Source organism: Notothenia rossii, assembly GCF_949606895.1.
Source record: "Notothenia rossii genome assembly, chromosome: 2".
NCBI classification, from domain to species: Eukaryota; Metazoa; Chordata; class Actinopteri; order Perciformes; family Nototheniidae; genus Notothenia; species Notothenia rossii.
In genome coordinates, this window is record NC_136904.1 from 31492454 (window position 1) to 31505834 (window position 13381).

The window sequence follows — 13381 nt, forward strand, 5'->3', positions numbered from 1 at the left end:
AAGAGGCCATGACTCAGCTTGAGAATACTCGAAATGTCAACAGAACCTGTTTAATGACAGTGCAAATCAGTTTCAGCATAACCTTGAATGACAGCACTATAAAACAAGCCATTGAACAGGGCTGGCTATATGGGTAATAGCCTCATACAACCTGGCAGCTGGGGTTTCTGATTAAAAGCAACATCCACAGATGATCTGCCCAGGTTTACGATAGCAATGTGAGTGAAAGACTGCCTCCCTGAACTTGTTCTAAGGTTATAGCAGAACATAAAAGCTGTAGAAAAAGAAAAGATCGCAAGAAGTAGCGAGCATTTCAGATCAGAGACTGCATGCTGTTGCAAATTGCCTGTAATTTTCAGCAAAACATTTGCGTCAATTAACTCAATGTAACATTATTGGCTATTATTAAACCCCTACAGCATAACAATAACTTATCATCTGTATTATTAAATCAAGGTAATCAGGGCCAAGAAGAGGAACACATGCACACAAGTTGATACAAATAATAACGCATTGTCCCTGTTGGTAGACCTCCCTCTGTGCAATGCTGCAGACTGCAGAAATGATAGGAGGAATGATTACAAATGACAGTGATCAACATTTTAAACTAACAGTCGGATCCTTCTCAATCACTTAGAAGACAAATGAACACAACAGAAACTTGAAGGCTCCCATGCTGCAGTTGCATGAGTGTGAAAGCAGCTCCCTGACATGTATGAGCCATGGCAGGTAATTCCACAGGGCCATTGTTTGTTTGACAGCAGCCCGCTCCCTCTAACTGCTCCTCTGATAATGGTGTTTATGTACTTTGGCTCCACAAGGCGAGGCAAAATGGCCACACTAACAAAAGAGGCAGTGGCCAGCAAAATGGCACTGAATGATCCCTAGAGGACTGGGGAAAAAATGCATTCACCACATTGTTAATCCCTTATCTTGCTTATGAGCTAAAGGAGATGGCAAGGTTACCTCATTTGCAAGGAGAACACCTTGTCATGTTTATGAATTAGCCTAGTTATACAAGATTAGTATGGCCTACTTAATGTCACACATTGCATGCATGGAATTTAAAAAAAAAATGTACTTCCATCTTCATTTACTTACTCAACATGAATAAATATCTATTCTGGTTTTGGGACACAAACAGCTGGGTGAAAGTCCAGTGTTTTTGGAAAAACATATCCATCGTTTGCCTTCCTGGTAAGAGTATAGCCACAAACATTGTATTAGCACCACCTGGGACCAATGGTTTGAGATTTTATTTGATAATACCTACATCATCCCATCTTTCTTTAAATACAGCCAGCAAATGTGCACATTGTGCTGCTGCAAAGAAATAAATAAAAATAGAGCAGGTGCAACTGGAAACGGTCACTTAGTCCATGAACCCAAGACTCACAATTGCACATTATTTAAAAATAGTCTATTGTTTAAAATAACATTCATTATAGTTTGACAATATATGGGAGAGGATCACTGTGGCATCATTTCAAAGGCTGATAAGGATAAATTAGATATATTTTCAAGAATATCAAACATGAGTACGAGGTTAAATTATGTTTTTTGTTATAAAAAATTGAGACACAAATATAGCCTCCACTAAATTATCAGTGTCAAAGCAAAACATTTGATCAATTGAGAGCATTTCTTACATGTTTTAATATCTGTGAGCAGAAGGTTATTCAGAGAGAATCTTTTTTGACTGAGCGAAGGCTCCAACAAGTTAAACCTCAAATGGAGCTTTACAAGACAGTCAAATAACAGTGTGTAAATGTAAAATGAGCGTTAAAAAATGGTGGCAAATAATTATAATCGATAAAATGAATTAAACATACTGTATAACAGAACTGGTTTCCTTGCAGACAATGAACATGTTTTTCCAGACAAATGTAAAAATGGTGCTGAACACAGTTTCCGTTTTATCAAGATGTAAAGTTTTGTGGGTTTAAGCCTAAACCAAAAAGTATTATTTGTCTATAAAGCAGTAACTTCGACTTCACTCACTTAATAGCACCCAATACATGCATCAAGAGAAGGGTTTTTACTTATTCTGGATAAATGTTCAGTTGGGTGTTACGAGGTACTTTTATCATCCATGTATTAATGGGTGATAAAAGTGTAAATTGTAAACATATAACAAACTCAACAAGAAAGATTGGCAGATTTCAAACCAACAGGCCACATATTGTTGTAAAATATTAGGTATGATATTTCATGTCATTCCTTTCCTTCATGATTTTGGCTTTTGTAAGGCTACTTCAATAGCCTTAATCAGCCTTGGTCTATATACCGTGAAGAGTGTGTTTAGTGATGACATGTTACCCTAAAGACATTTAACTGAATGAGTATATTAGCATGGTTTATGGGGTTTGAAATAGATTCAGGTTTAATGTTCCTTTTATTCCATTTATCAGCAACTGTTGTTCGACCATTCGACTCTCTCTGTACTAGAGAGCTCTTGATGTTGCAAGGAAAGGTCTTAACATTGTGGACAAATATCTAACCGTTCATTTGATTGGATTTCCAGTGAAATCAAAACACATACAGTATAAGTACGTTTATTGAAAATGTGTTGCAGAAAATGATGTAACCTGGTTCATTAATATATTTAGAAACCTCACACTTTCAAACAAATCTAGAACATTTTTGCCTATACATCTTCCTCAAAATCCCCAAAATTATAATAAGACTATGAACTTTACTGAGTAGATTAAAAGTCACAGCAAGGCTCTCCAGGTACTGTACATCTTTGTTATATATTTATATATATAATTGTTAATTAACACATGGTATAGTTTTCAGAGTACTATGTTATTCCGTGCCACTGATAATATGGCACATTTACAAGACCTTTCAATGCATTTTTTATTCCCAGCAATGTACATTTATCGAGGTCAAATGTTGAACTCACACACATACAGTTTATGGCCCACTGATTTCATACTCTTTGAAACCTGTGCCACCAAATGTACAAGTTTTTATTTTTTAGATATTGATATTGGCACAGAGGCAGAACATATTATTACCATTCAAACGGCATTTTAAACATCCATCTCCCCTTTATTTGTTTCTTTACCAATCTATTACGAATTAGGTTGATATCGGGAACATTGAAGAGCAAGAGGACAGTGGCTCTGCTACTGCAGTTGCTATGAAATTTGTAACACAGCTACGAAGCTGCTAAACAGAAAAAGTTATAAGGACAGCATAGTTGATTTACTAAAGACATTGGCCGACAGGTGGCGCTTATTCCTCCATTACGGTGGCTGAGGAGTGCAAACGACAATTACAAAGTATGAAACACTTTAGCAAAGCTTGAGATAAATTTACATTTTATAAAACAAATTTACATTTTATAAAACAAATTTACATTTTATGAAAACAGATTTACATTTTATAAAAACAGATTTACATTTTATAAAACAAATGTACATTAGCGAAACACTTTTACCAAAGAAAAAACTATTTAACAAGATGCAAAACACTTTTACAAAGCTAGAGACAAATTTACATTTTATAAAACAAAATTCTCGAAACAATTTAACATTTCCCGAAACACTTTAACATTTCTCGAAAAACTTTAACATTTCTCGAAACAATTTAACATTTCCCGAAACAATTTAACATTTCCCGAAACACTAACATTTGCCGAAACACTTTAACATACTTAAGTTTGCTTTGGCGGATAGACCGCCGGTACGAGTGTGTTTATGGTCGTTAAACATGTTTTGTCCGTTCTGTGGAAACCACCTGGGCCAAGTGACACGGTTTTGCTCATCACGATATACTTTCTCGTCAAGTAGGAAGTGGAGCTGTGCCTTTTACACACGCTGTGTTTACCTTAATTAGAACAGCTAAAGATCGAATGCAGTCTGCTTTGTTTTAACCTCACACACCTCTCTCCACACACACACACACACACACACACACACACACACACACACACACACACACACACACACACACACACACACACACACACACACACACCAAAGTGGGCTTGAGCCCCTGCCCTTTTTCTTCATCCAGAGAAAGTGCACTTTTTTCCCCCTTTTTAAAAAAAAAAAAAAAAGAATATATATCTACTGCTGTTTGTTTCCCTTTCCAAATATATAATGATTGAATACAAAATAAAATGATCAGGTTGGAAGATTAGACTGTGAAGTTCCGATGCTCATTCCCTTCCCTCCCTCCACGTCTCGCGCACAACGGTGTGGACATCGGCAGTCACTTCAGACAGACACCTTAAAGTCCCATGTTATTGTGGCAAGGTTGGAAAATAACTAAGACTAAAAAGGGTAGAATTAAAATCGTTGCCGACAACACCACCTAGGTCAGGGGTCCGCAACCTTTTTTACCAAAAGAGCCATTTTGCTCCTTTTTCCAAAACATTTTTTTGTCTGGAGCCGCAAAATATATTTCCTAGCTTGATAGCTAATAAAGCTGTATTTATTGTTATATCAGACAAAAACTACAGTTTTTTTGCATTTATTAGGCTATTTATTACATTATATAAAACTGTTAACCTCTAATAAAGAAACAAAGAACTCCTATAAGGACTGCTACAGGATTTGATTTGTAGATTGTAGCCTATGGTCTAAGCCAGGGTCGACAACCCGCGGCCCACGGGCCGCATGCGGCCCTTTAAACCCTCTGCTCTGGCTCCCTTGAGCTTAGACAAAAATAAGAAGGAAATAAAATAAAAGTATTTGTAGGACTATTTATATTTTGTTGCATGGTTGAAAATGTTTCGTATCTTGTATTCTGACACATAAATAAAAAACAAAACGGTTTTAATTAGGTAAACTAAAATATGCGTCACATCCTGCTACGGTCCCGTGCGAGCGCCTTTTCCTGCGGCTGAATAACCTGACCCCCGGCTCGATGAGCGAACTATGGATAAATCAAAGAAAAGTACCGGAGGAACACAGGATTTAATTCTGCGTGGACAGAGTTATATGCTTTCACAGCAAACGATGCTGGTTTACCGGTATGTTTGATATGTAGAGAGAAGTTGTCAACGGTGCTGCAGCCTTTACGTATCGAGGAACAACAAGGGAGAGGAAGACAGCTGACAATCTTCAGTCATAATTCAATGGGGTAGGTAACTCACTTCAGAAACACTTTTTGTTATATTCCATGGAATGCTCTTAACGTCCCGATAGCAATGAATATATTAAATGCTTTGACAATAAATACATACAAAAATTAATCTCTGGAAGCCGTAGCGCTGTAAAAAACACGACCAATCATTTTAGCCGGCCCGGCTAAAATAACTGGATGGCCTACCAGCCTGTCAGCCTTCCATCTGTGCACAAACTTATCTCGTGGCCTCATCGATGATGCGCGTTCGTGTGTGTTGGAGGAGGGACTCTGTAAGAAAGTCTGAAGGAAGAGGCATATTTTTTCCGTTTGTGTATTTTCAAATTCTAGCGCACTCGAGCTGGTTTCTCCATTCTTACCTACCCTACCTTTAACTCTTTTTAGGGTGCAGCTATAGGTTTTATTTATTTCAAAGTGGGCCCATTTTAATAATATTTTTTTTTCCTTCAAATGTGCAGAGGACTCTCCAAGTGCTGTGTTTAATTTATTTTAAAGTAGGCCTGTGTATTATTTTTAATTCTCCTTATAGGAGTTATTTGTTTCTTATTCGAGGTTAACAGTTTTATATAATGTAATAAATAGCCTAATACATGCAAAAAAACTGTAGTTTTTGTCTGATATAACAATAAATTCAACTTTATTAGCTATCAAGCTATGAAATATGTTTTGCGGCTCCAGACAAAAAAATGTTTGGGAAAAAGGAGCAAAATGGCTCTTTTGGTCAAAAAGGTTGCAGACCCCTGGTCTAAGCTCAAGGGAGCCAGAGCAGAGGGCTTAAAGGGCTGCGGGTTGCCGACCCCTGACCTAGGTTAAAAGGAGCCTAGGACTCCTACTTACACAGGTTCTTTAAAATCAGGGGTAAAACATAAACATACATTTCTTGGGGTTGCTTAGCAGTTGGAAGGCCAAATGTATGTGTTGCTGTAGCAACTCCAAGCTACCACCTGGCGCTGCCCCTGTATATTAGCATTTTATAAGTTCACACCATAGACTGTATAAAGCAGGGGTGTCAAACTCATTTTAGCTCAGGGGCCAAATGGAGGAAAATCTATTCCCAAGTGGGCCGGAGCGGTAAAATCATAGCATAATAACAAAAAAATGACGACAACTTCAGATTGTTTTCTTTGTTTAAGTTTAGTGAACTTTAGTGCAATAACAGTACAAGCACATTTAGACTTGGCGTATCAACAAAAAGCCATACAACAACATTAAGTCATATACTGGGAATGAACAAAATACAAAAACTCTTCTCAAATAACTAATTTGTCATTTTAACATATTAATCCTGTACTAACTCACCAAATGATTGAGACAAATTGAGGTAGAAACTTTTCAAGAGGGTTGAGTTACTTACTTCCTGCCTTGTAGGCTACATTACTTATTGATAAATAAAAGCTGTGCAATGCATGAACAATTTCAACAAACCTAACTTATGAACTGAAGTTACTGTCATTATTACAGTAAATCACACACTGTTCACTTTCTTTCAATCTGCACAGAAGACAATCATTTTTTAGATAACTATATCAGGGTGCAGTGTCTTATGCAGCATTTTAAGTTGGGTTACCCACTGTTGTTTTTGCTCCTGAAACCTGGCATCTTTTAGCTTTCACAAGTGCATCAATATCAGGGGTCAAAGCCTGAGTGGCAGCCAATTTCAGGATGTCATTTAAGTGCTTGTGCGTGAGCCTTGAGCGCAGCTTTGTTTTATTGATGCTCATTACAGAGAAAACTTGCTCACAAATATACGTGGTTCCAAACATGCACAACACTTTTGCAGCAAGGGCTGTCAAGTTGGGGTAACCTGGCAAAAGATACTGATAAAATGTGTCTAAGCCAGCTGCAGCAAATTTCCCCTTCAAATCTGAGTCACACTGCAAGTCTATTATTTCAAGTTAAATGTTGACGGGCAGATCAGAGGCATTCGCGGTGAATGGCGAGCAGAAAACTTTGAAGTCTTTCTCCAGTTCACCAAAAATCTGAAAGCGTTGCTCAAACTCCCGCAATAGTCCTATTAGTTTATCTTTGAACCGCTTCATGTCTGCGACATGTTGGATATCGCACACATTTTTCAGACAAGGAAAGTGCGCTGCATCACCTCCCGCGAGCTCCGTCTCCCACAATGACAGCTTCAACTTGAACGCACATACGCTGTCATAATACTGCGTTACAACTTTGTTGCGCCCCTGCAGCATTGTGTTCAAGTTATTCAAGTGCTCTGTAACATCCACCATGAACGCAAGATCCTGCATCCATTCTTTGGACTTAAATTCTAACACTGGTCTGCCTTTTTGTTTCATGAATTGTTCAATTTCCTCTCGTAAATCAAAGAAACGCCTCAGCACAATGCCTCGGCTTAACCATCTTACCTCGGTGTGGTAAGGCAGGCCGTAGTTGTGGTCTTTATCTCTGAGAAGGTTGTCAAACTGACGGTGATTCAAGCCTCTTGATCGGATGAAATTAACAGTTTGGACGACCACCTTCATGACGTTATCCATCTTTAATGACTTGCAACACAATGCCTCCTGGTGCAAAATACAGTGAAAAGTCCAAAAATCACGTCCTCCATTTGCAGTCTGCACTTTTTCCCTGAATTTCGTCACAACACCTGCTTTTTTCCCGATCATTGAAGGCGCACCGTCTGTAGCCACGCTGACAGCGCGTGACCAGTCCACTCCGACTCTGTCCAGGGCACCCTCGAGTGTGTTGAAAATATCAGCCGCTGTTGTGGTATCCGTCATCGGCACCAACTCCACAAACTCCTCGGTTACGGTCAAAGTATCATCAACTCCGCGGATGAATATGGCCAGTTGCGCAACATCTGTAATGTCCGTGCTTTCATCAATTGCAACTGAAAACGCAATAAACGACTTAACTTTGCGCTTCAATTGGCTGTCCAAATCCTCCGAAAGATCAGAAATCCTGTGTGCAACTGTGTTTCTTGTCAGGCTGATATTTTCAAAAGCTTGACGCTTTTCAGGGCACACAATCTCTGCAGCTGTCAGCATGCATGTCTTCACAAATTCACCCTCGCTAAATGGTTTTGAAGCCACTGCAATTTCATTAGCAATAAGGTAGCTGGCTTTCACTGCAGCATCGCCGATTTCTCGGCTATGAGTAAACACAGACTGCTGTTTTTTCAGACCCGCCAGCCATTCCTTCACCTTTTCGCTTCTCTGTTTTCCTTTCAAGTTATCATATTTGTCGGCATGTTGAGTCTCATAGTGGCGACGAAGGTTATATTCTTTCAGCACTGAAACGTGCTGCGAACAAACCAAACACACGGGTTTCCCATTCACTTCCGTGAATAAATAGGAGGATGACCATTTTTCTTGGAAAACTCTGCACTCTGTGTCCACTTTTCTCTTTTTTGATAGCGACATTTTGGGGAGTGAGGAAGCCAAGCACGATAGACTGTAAACACAGGATTACTTCCTCAGCCCCGTTATACATAGTTTGCTCGCTTCACATAATTGCTATTGCGACACCCAGTGGACACATTTAGAACAGCAGTTTCTTTCATTGAAAAATTGCAGCTCTTTTTATTTTTTATACTTTCCAAAATCATCTCGCGGGCCGGATTAAACTTGTTCACGGGCCTGATCCGGCCCGCGGGCCGTACGTTTGACACCCCTGGTATAAAGGTTCACACTCAGAGTTGTTTAGCTGCACAGAGTGCCAACAGTGGATCTGCTATGTCACATCGGTCACATCCAGCACTAGCTCTTGTTTAGGAAGCCCAATTGGTTTATTATTTATTCCTGGCTTAAAAATAAATAAAAGATTATAATAAAATAAAAAAACAGCAGGAAATCACTGAAGAGTTATTGAGGACATTTTCTACACTTAGATTAGAAGGCCACATTACATCAATACCTATCTTCAAATTCGCTATTTCCTTTCAAACTCTTTTAATAGAGCATTTGATGGTGCCATTATGTGTAATATATTAAAGGAATTAATGTATGAAAGTGCCTTGAGCTCAAGCAGTACAAGGTCCAGACTGAATGAGGACAAGACGAGAGAGATTGTCTGAAAGTTCACAGTAAACTTTCATGCCAGAGTGATATTAGAGGGATTATCGCCTAAACTGTGAGCACTTTTAGCGTATTCAATTCAGTCTTCTCATCCATCTCCTCCATATGGATAAGACTGAAATACAATCAAAAATGTGGGTGACGGCTCCACTTTGAGAACATGCACTTAGAAGGTTCTTAACATTCATAAATGTGCACTCACAGTGGACGATCCATCATAATCACAGGGGCATACTGTACATAGCTCAGTGGGCACAGCAGTCTCTTTCCATCTCAGCAGCTGACATTCAAACAAAGCGCCAGCTCCACCACTCCTCTGCAGGATCCCAATGAAAAACAACAACAAATGAATCACAGGCAACAGCAGCCCACTTTGCTCCCTTCACAGCATATAAAATGTCAATGCGCACAACAATCCCTTACAGTGATGGATGGGTTTGAGTCACTGCTGTGTTCAGAACACAAAGCACTGACTCCACCTCACAGTACCTACACATTTCACGCTTCCTTGTAAATGTCACACACAGGTTTCATAAACAGATGTCATTTCATTGTTTTAAAAATGTCCCAAGCTAAAATACGTAGCTGCAGTTTTGAGGAAAAACAAATGTAAAGTATAGTTTAAATGTCGGCCATGGGCTTTTTGAGCAATAGGTTGTCAGTATATATGCTGAATGTGTATAATTGTATGTGCAAACTGTGTATATGTACATAATTCATGTGCCAATATGTTATTGTCTTTCTTAATTTATTATACAGTAATTAAGATTTTTAATCAACAAAAAAGTATCTTGTATCGCATAGTGTACATTTAGAGTGTTACTAGTGTATGGATAGCCGCTTTCTTCTCAAGCCTTTGAACATTTTCGAAATGGGAAATTAGGTCATTTTAGGTCATCAAAAATCCATTAATAATCCAATGAAGCCTTTTCTCCATTCCTAAGTGTACATTTACAAACAGTAACCTTCCAAATACAAATAAAGGCCCACTTCACACAGAAATGTAACAAGGCTCAACTTAATACTTCCATTTACCCATAAGTGACTATAGTTATGAGAATAGTTAAAAGGCTTTTCTTTTATGTACAACTATATAGTCACCAGGCTTAGTCAATCACATAACCTCACTTGTATCACATTGCATAAGACACATTTTCGGTGTTGAAAGAAATGTAAATGCCAACAATACAAAGCGCAAGTCCCAAAATCTACATCTATTTGATTTACATAATGTATGATACTTTGACCTTGTTCTGCTTTGAATCTCTCAGGCAATGATGGCTCTTGTGACGGGATTGTTCAGTTAAAGTACCTTAAGAAATCCACATAAAAGGTTTTGGAGAATTTCTTGAAGTGGTGTGTTAAATATGTCATGAATTTTCAAGAGTCATTATTATCAAGTAAGCCAAACCAGAAATAGAAAATTAGGCAAATGGTAGACAGTCCTTTCTTCATAGTGTGCATGAATGATACAATTGTATTAATTTGATTGGTAGCCTTTGCACTTGGGAGGATGATGATCGACGCAGTGAAGGGAAAGAGGGTAATTCAAAATTCACTGGGAGAAAAGGTGGATTGGTTTACTTAGATAGTTATCAACGCTTTGTTTCCTCTACCTTCCTATCCTTCTAGAGCAGGGGTATTCAAATAAAATTCAACGAGGTCCAGTTAGAGAAAATCTCCCCATGCAAAGGTCCGGAACATCAAAATGTCTAAGTTGCTTTATGAATTAGTGTGATATATATTGAAGTAGCCTGTGTCTTTATCAACGTCTGCATGTAATCAACAACTGACTGCCAATCAAATAAAGAAAGTACAATTCATAAACAACAATATGTATTGTCAATTAACATTGAACTATACAGATATACAGTAAATAAATACTGTGGATATGTGTAATGTTCCTCACGGGCTGCATTTAAAAATAAAATAGGAGAAACAAAAAATAGCTTTTGAAAATATGCGCATCTTAAAAGTGCTTAATTTTAGATAAATCAAATAAAGTGTAGCAGCATCTTGAGTTTCCCTTTTTCTTTGTTAACCATTTCACATCATGACTTAACAGTTTCAGAAAATTATAGAACAATATCAGTCTTTACAAATCATAACAATTGAACAGTTTTAAAGGAGTCTCTTTCTTTCAATCTTATATTGCAGTCCCTCATTCACTTTGTTTAATTCAGTGCGAGAATTGAGCTTGAGCTTGTCCTGCCAGGAGTTTAAATCTGGGCTGAAATGGTGTCAGGGCCATTCTCATACACATGCAGCTGCTCATTGGTTAGCCTGCCCTGGAACGATATTTATTTTTGAGAGGGAATGTTTGGTCAAACACTTTGTGTTTTGACTCATAGTGGCGTTTTGGCACTTTTAATGAGCGCCACGGTCTCTGAACAAATGAGACACACTGGTTCTGCGCTCCCAGTGGCCAGGATGACCATGAATGAGTCCACTCAGGGTTAAAAGCTCTGTCCTTGGAGAGCGCCATGTATAATTATTTGTCTCTCCCTGTCTGCCGCTAACACGCCTGTTCACTCTCCGCTTCTCTCCCTCCATGTATCGCTAATTATTCTCTTCACTCACTTTCCTCTCCGCTTCTCTCTGCCGCGCTCTCGTCTCTTCTTCTGTGTTTCTCTCCCTTTATCACTCACTCGTCTCTTTCGCCCCCTGTCGGCAGCGGTTAAAATAGAATCGCCCCGTCAGAATTGAAATCCCCTATTAATGTATTGATTATAGGTCCGGGTCCGTATAGGTCGGCGTCTGGGTCCGGATCCGGACTGCGGTCCGCCTGTTGCCTACCCCTGCTCTAGTGCAACAAGTCTTCCAACAGGAAGGGCTAAATGGATTGTTTGTCATTGGCTTCCCAAGTGTTTAATATGACCGATTTCTTATCTGACCCCATTCAGACGGACAACCAGGGGCGTCGCCTGGACCTGAAAACATTTGGGGCTTAGCCCACAGTGACGGCGGCCGCGGCGCTACAGTGGAATTTTATACTGCAACACTCCCCACACGCAAACACACAGTACACCTGCGGGTGTTACAATGAAGGCTCGATAATCAGCTCACGGCATATAGGTGTAAGCAGGGGTAAAGTGCTATTTTTCATGATTGGGGGGCGGACCGAACCTCCTCTAGGGAGGTCCTGGGGCATGCTCCCCCGGGAAGATTTTTTTTTAAATATTGAAGTTAAAAGCATCAATCTGTTGCACTTTGAGAGCAAAATGTAGAGATCTACATCTCTCAACACCCATATGAAACAGAACTGGAAACAGATGTACTTTTTCTTTATGGATATTTTACAAATCACTCCCCTTTCAAACTGTATTCTTGTTTTACTGCCATATAGTATTTCATAACTGTTTTTCATTTATTCTCTTGTATTTTTTATAATTATAATTATCATATGAAGGTGTGCCACGGAAATAATCTTTTGAATGATTTTTGACCAAACCATTTGAGACCCACTGAGATAACTTAGACTAAAGTTAAGTACCGGTATCTAAACACTCCAGTCCTTTAGCTCACCTGAGCCGCTCAGTCTGAGAGGAGAGGACTCTCCTCCGGCTTGTTGTGGAACCAACAGCTCCTTATGTCCGTTAGTGCAGCTAGCTAACCAGATGCTAACAACACAGTCCCTGCTGGCACCGGTCTCCCTTCTCCCTCTCTCCTTCTCTCCCTCTCTCTATCACACTAAATGTGCTATTGTCTCACACACACACACAGAGCCGAGCTTGAATGACACAAGCACACGTTTATTTCCATGCAACTCTCTGATTGGTCTGGTGTCATGCCTCTGTTGCATTCACTGAACATGGGAAATTACAGTCCTGCCGTCCTCTCTTGTGTCATGATGAGGTTCACGTAAAGCACGGTTAATGTAGTCTAGATGGAAATAGGGGTCCACGCGCCCCCCTCAGAATTTTTTATGCCACCTGATTTTTCTTAATCCTTAAAGTGTCTACTTTCAGAATTTGCCAGGTGTCAAGCTGAAATAATGTCCGAAAGGCTCCATTTTTAACCCTTTATTGCACCTAACCCAAAACCGAAACATTAAAATTTGATGTAGCAAGAGGCATAACCTTTGAAGTAAACAACATACAGAGACAAATGAATACATTTTTCCATACAATTCTGACCCTAGAAATTCAATGGGATGGTTATTTTTGACATTTGACAACATTTTGACTATTTCTGGACAAAAACAGCAAAAGAATGCAAAAAATGTGTGTCTGACCAATTACTTT